Source organism: Xyrauchen texanus, chromosome 23 (genome assembly GCF_025860055.1).
Source record: "Xyrauchen texanus isolate HMW12.3.18 chromosome 23, RBS_HiC_50CHRs, whole genome shotgun sequence".
Taxonomy (NCBI): Eukaryota; Metazoa; Chordata; class Actinopteri; order Cypriniformes; family Catostomidae; genus Xyrauchen; species Xyrauchen texanus.
The window spans coordinates 6,476,077-6,482,721 of NC_068298.1; positions in this window are offsets into that span (position 1 = coordinate 6,476,077).

The window sequence follows — 6,645 nt, forward strand, 5'->3', positions numbered from 1 at the left end:
GATGTAGGTGCATGTTTGCGGTTTAAAGGTGCATGGAGGATTCTTGGGTCTCTTGTTGGTGGTTGACACTTGTGTGGATTTTTCGGTGGCCTGTATGGCAAAGCCATATATTGCATCAATTCCTGTGAGGCCTTGAGAGCAAAGGATATGAGTATTCCTCCATTTGAATGTTCCCCAAGACCACAGAGCTCGGCCTGCGAGATCATGGAGAAAGCTGCACTGCTTCCCGCTCCAGCAAACACATGAAGTGTGTATATGTCAATCCGGCTAGCTGGTGGGTTTTTCAGGATTACAGATCTTTCATGCGGTTACTGTAGCGAACACATACACACAAGATGAGACAGTCACAATGTCGGATGAAACTGCTTTATTAAAAGAAAGCAGTGCAGGCGAATAGTACAAAGGGCAAATCCAGTGAAGGGTTGTCGAGGGAAGCGTAGGGTCAAAAGCCGGGGAATCAAAGTATCAACAAGGGGCAAATCCAATGAGAATGGTCGAGGGAAGCGAGGGTCAAAAGCCGGGGTAATCAGAATAGAGTAGCGGGAAGGACTAAACAGGGGAGCTAGGGGAACAAGAGAGCTGGCAAGCTAAGGGGTAACGAATCAAAGGGGGGTCAAAACTAGATGAGACTAGCGGGGGGGTCAGAACTAGACGAGACTATCGGGGGGCAAAGATACGGGAAACTAAACACAATAACCAACACCCGTGAAACGGAAGTGCTGTGGTATTTATAGGGGAAGGTGCAGGTGTAAACAATGAAAGGTGATGAGATGAGTGCAGGTGAAACTAATGTGCAGGAGGATTGGAAGCGCATGAGAAACTCGAGGAAGGGAGATAACCTACGAGCATGTGAGCGAGTAGGAGCAAAGTGGGCGTGAGGGCTCGAGCGAGCAAAAAGAGTGTGAAAAGCTTGAGGGGGCAGAGCGAGGGAGTGAGGTCGAGGGAGTGAGTGTGTGTGCGACGAAGCGGGGATGGGGCAGAGGAGTGGGGTTCGTGACAGTACTCCCCCCTCTGAATAGGACGGCTCCTGACGGCCGCGGGAGGCGGTGCAGGATGATCCCAACAAACAAAAAAAATCCCTGAACAGACAACCCACAAAACACACAAACAAAATTGAGGGCAGTCCAAGGGGCACAGAGGGAAATGAGACAGTCCATGGGGTCAATGGGCAGTTTCAAGGCAAGGTCAGGAGGAACATAGCAGACAGGCGGGTGGTCGGGAGATCTAGGGGGCCGCCATAGGGCAGAGACTGGGTCAGGGGGTCTGGAAGGCGACTGTAGGACAGGGACTGGGTCCGGGGGTCTGGAAGGTGACCACCGGACTCGAACAGGGTCAGGAGGCCAGGGAAGAGGCCACAGGACAGGGAGAGTATCAGGGGGCCACCGGACAGGGTCAGGGGGCCAGGGAAGAGCCGTGAAAGGCGGAGCCGTGGAGGACTTGGGAGATGGAGCCTTGGAAGACAGAGCCGTGAGAGACTTGGCAGGCGGGGTACTGAGAGGCTGAGGCGGCGCCATGGGGAGCCCAAGAGACAGGGCAGAGGGAGGTGGTGCCGCAGGAGGCTCTAGAGGCGGAGGCCTGGAAGGCTCCGGAGGTGGAGCCGAAGGAGGCTTTAGGGGTGAAGGCCTGGAAGGCTCAGGAGGCGGAGCCAATGACGGTGGCGCCATGGGCGGCTCCAGCGAGGGAGGCCTGGAAGGCTCTGGAGGTGGAGCCGAAGGAGGCTTTAGGGGCGAAGGCCTGGAAGGCTCAGGAGGTGGAGCCGATGACGGTGGCGCCGTGGGAGGCTCTAGCGAGGTAGGCCTGGAAGGCTCTGGAGGTGGAGCCAAGGGAGGTGGCGCCGTGGGAGGTCCCCGAGGCGACGACCTGGCAGGCTCTGTAGTCTTGGGGGGTAGAGCCGTAGCAGGCTCGAGGGGCAGAGCTCTAGAAAGCTCTGGAGTCTTTGGGATCAGAGCCGTGAGAGGCTCGGGAGGTGGAGCCGTGGGAGGCTCTGGAGGGGAGCCGTAGGGAGGCCCGAGAGGCGGAGCCGTAGAAAGCTCTGGAGTCTTTGGGAGCAGAGCCGTGAGAGGCTCGGGAGGTGGAGCCGTGGGAGGCTCTGGAGGGGGAGCCGTGAGGAGGCTCCGGGGAGGCAGAGGCCAGTAGGAGGCTCGGAGAGGAGCCGGAGGCCAGGAGGCGAGGCCTCGGGAGGCTGGGAGCCAGTGAGGAAGCCTCGGGAGTCTCTGGGAGTAGAGCCGTGAGAGGCTCGGGGAAAAAGGTCGTGGAAGACTCGAGAGGCTCTAGAGGTGGGGCCCTGGAAGGCTCGAGAGGCTCGAGGGGGAGAGCCATGAAAGACTCGAGAGACGAAGCCCTGAGAGGCTTGGAAGGGGGTGGAGCCCTGAAAGACTCGAGAGGAGAAGCCCTGAGAGACTCGAGAGGGGAAGCCCTGAGAGGCTTGAGAGGGGGAGGAGCCCTGAGAGAATCGAGAGGCGAAGCCGTGAGAGGCCTGAGGGGTGGAGCCATGAAAGACTCGAGGGACGGAGCCCTGAGAGGCTCGAGGGGAGGAGGAGCCCTGAAAGACTCGAGAGGGGAAGCCCTGAGAGGCTTGAGCAGGGGAGGAGCCCTGAGAGACTCGAGAGGCAAAGCCGTGAGAGGCTTGAGGGGTGGAGCCATGAAAGACTCGTGAGGGGAAGCCCTGGGAGGCTTGAGGGGAGGAGGAGCCCTGAAAGACTCGAGAGGGGAAGCCCTGAGAAGCTTGAGAGTGGGAGGAGCCATGAGAGACTCGAGAGGTGAAGCCGTGAGAGGCTTGAGGGGTGGAGCCATGAAAGACTCGTGAGGCGAAGCCGTGAGAGGCTTGAGAGGTGGAGCCATGAAAGACTCGTGAGGAGAAGCCCTGGGAGGCTTGAGGGGTGGAGCCATGAAAGACTCGAGGGGAGAAGCCCTGAGAGGTGGCGCTCTGGGAGGCTCAAGAGGAAGAGCCCTGGGAGGCTTGAGAGGAGCCCTGGGAGGCTTGGGAGGAGGAGCCTTGGGAAACTCGAGAGGCAGAGCCGTGGAAGACTCTGGGGGCGGAGCAGAACCCGGCAGAGCCGTGGAAGACTCTGGGGGCGGAGCAGAACCCAGCAGAGCCGTGGAAGACTCTGAGGGAACCTCTGCGGTCTTGAGCACAAGACGAGACTGGGGAGAAGGCACCCTCTTCCTTCTCTTATGTCTTCAGCCAACAGGGGACGTGGCCATGGGGACGGTCGAGGCTACAGGCGCTGGCTCTGGGGCGGTTGAGGCTACAGGCGCTGGCTCGCTGACCGTGGCGGACATGGGCGCTGGCTCGCTGGCGTGGCGGCATGGGCTGGCTCGTTGGCGTGCGGGCATGGCGCTGGCTCGTTGGCGTGGCGGGCATGGGCTGGCTCGTGGGCCGTGGGCGCTGGCTCGTTGGCCGTGGCAGGCATGGGTGTTGACTCGCTGGCCGTGCCAGGCTTCGAGGCTGGGGCCGTGACAGGCCTCGGGACTGGGGCCGTGTCTGGCTTCAAGACGGGGGCCGTGTCAGGGAACGCTGGTTCAGTGTCTGCCTCCCCTACAGTAAACGAGGAACCAGCGTACAGTAGGGCGAGGTCAATAAACTGAGCCAGGTTAAGGGAGCAGCGGCCACCAGGCATGAATGATGAGGCTGGCTCATTCAGTCCATGTTGAAAAATGGTTTTCAGAGCCACCTCATTAAAATTCACCTGGTTGGCCAGGGCACAAAAATCCACAACATAAACCTCCAAGGGTTGACTCCCTGACGCTAACCCCACGAGTCGGGCCGCTGGCTCCATAATGTCGAGGGCGGGGTTATGAGTTACACAACCGCTGCCTCGCATAAAAAACCCTTGGTCAGCGTCCGAAGAGCCATAAAACCTCTCCGAGGGTGGAGAGTGCACGGCGCTCAGAAATGCACTGGAGGCATAAACGGGCCCAGGGGCAGACACAGGTGAAATAGGGTGAAACAAATCAGAAATAGCGCATACCTGCTGCCCCTGGGCCGTGAGCGCGTGGTCATCTCTCCACACTGTAGCTCCTCGCGCCGAATGTGACGTGCTTCTCCGCTCTAGTGAGCTGCGCGAATCCCTAGAGCGGGGCATTGTGACTGTCAACGGTGAGGTTGGTTATTCTGTAGCGAACACACACACACAAGATGAGACAGTCACAATGTCGGATGAAGCTGCTTTTTTAAAAGAAAGCAGTGCAGGCGAATAGTACAAAGGGCAAATCCAGAGAAGGGTTGTCGAGGGAAGCGTAGGGTCAAAAGCCGGGGAATCAAAGTATCAACAAGTGGCAAATCCAATGAGAATGGTCGAGGGAAGCGAGGGTCAAAAGCCGGGGTAATCAGAATAGAGTAGCGGGAAGGACTAAACAGGGGAGCTAGGGGAACAAGAGAGCTGGCAAGCTAAGGGGTAACGAATCAAAGGGGGGTCAAAACTAGACGAGACTAGCGGGGGGGTCAGAACTAGACGAGACTAGCGGGGGGCAAAGATACGGGAAACTAAACACAATAACCAACACCCGTGAAACGGAAGTGCTGTGCTATTTATAGGGGAAGGTGCAGGTGTAAACAATGAAAGGTGATGAGACGAGTGCAGGTGAAACTAATGTGCAGGAGGATTGGAAGCGCGTGAGAAACTCGAGGAAGGGAGATAACCTACGAGCATGTGAGCGAGTAGGCGCAAAGTGAGGGAGTGAGGTCGAGGGAGTGAGTGTGTGTGCGACGAAGCGGGGATGGGGCAGAGGAGCGGGGTTCGTGACAGTTACCTGCAAATAATTTGCAACGGCAAGTTGCTGCTGGGTCACCAGTGCTGGCATCATAATAAAATGATCAGACTGAAACTTGCACAATGGGGTTTTTCTGTATAACTGTGACTGGGTATTTATGCAGTGAGTATTTTTACATTCAAAAATTGGCCCCCATTTACTTCCATTGTAAGTGCCTCACTGTAAACCAGATTTTAGAAAAGGTGGGGCGCAGGGACCTAGGTAGCTCAGCAAGTAATGACACTGACTACCACACCTGGAGTCACGAATTCGAATCCAGGGTGTGCTGAGTGACTCCAGCCTGGTCTCCTAAGCAACCAAATTGGCCCGGTTGCTAGGGAGGGTAGAGTCATATGGGGTAACCTCCTAGTGGTTGCGATTAAGTGGTTCTCGCTCTCAATGTGGTGCGTGGTAAGTTGTGCATGGATCGCGGATTGTAGCATGAGCCTCCACATGCCTTGGGTCTCCACGGTGTCATGTACAGTGAGCCACATGATAAGATGCAGGGATTGACTGCCTCAGAAGCGGAGGCAACTGAGACTTGTCCTCCGCCACCCAGATTGAGGTGAGCAGCCAAACCACCATGAGGACGTACTTAGGAGTGGGAATTGGGCATTCCAAATTGGGAGAAAAGGGGATAAAAACGTAAAAAAGAAGGTGGCAGTTCCAAATACATTTTTGTGGTAATCAGTATTATGCCACAAATGCTGTCCATTGAGCTTAATTTGTACTGAACCCAGAATATTCCTTTAAACTTTTTGCATTGTGACTTTATTTTCAGGACACTTACAGTAAGCATTTTAACCTCCAATTTTCATTACCGTACGGACAATTTACGTTCACTATTCACATTGCTTTCGATGATGATTCTCATTACAATAACACAGATGTTTTTTTTTACTGTATTATTTTATTGAAATTTGTGAAAATACAAGGCAGTACCAAGGAAGTACTACTATAATGCAGAAATATATATATATATATATATATATATATATATATATATATATATATATAAATTCACTTTATTGAGTATATGAGAATATCTAATGACCATATTTATTTAGTTATTGCATTGTAATAAAAATGTTGGTGTAAAATGTGCATTACTGTCCTGAAAATGATGTCAGTAAAAGGCTTAATTTTCTATAGGCAAAATATAATTTCTTAATTTTTTCTTTTGGTTTTGGAGTAAAAAAGTTCCAGGACATTTTCTTGACAAGTTTCATGAATATCACTCAGTTAATTTATAGAGTTTGGAGTTCACCTAAAATGAACATTTTGTCATCATTTACTCACCCTCATGTCCTATCAATCTTGTATGACTTTCTTTCATGAAGCAAAAAAAGATACTTTAGGCACAAAAAGCTTTCAGAAGAATTTGAATATATTCAGGGGTGTAAAGTAACGAATTACAAATACTCACATTACTGTAATTAACTACTTTTTCCTAAGAATTGTACTTTTTTATGTAGTTTAAAAACTGTATAATTTTAATTTTCCTTGAGTTCATTTTAAGTGCTGTAACTGTTTTTACTGCGCTATTTTCCCATCGTCTGTGTTTGCTACTACTCTGTCCTGATTTTATTTTTATCTATCAACATTATTGGCTAGGGAGAGTCATGTGATTCCCATCCAATCAAATCACAGGTAAAAATCTTGATCGGCAGATGTAGATGTGGCACCTACTGTAATGGATGTGGAGAATGCCTCAAGCACATTTCAACACCTGAAATGGCTTTTCTCTGTGAAAAAGGCCAATTGCTTGATCGTGTCATGTGAGTTTAACTTGCTCAAGCCAGATATCAGCATTAATCCTGCCTCTAATTTGAGGAAACATATTGAGGTAAATTTCATATTTCTTCTTACTAGATTCTGTGTGTAAATGAACTA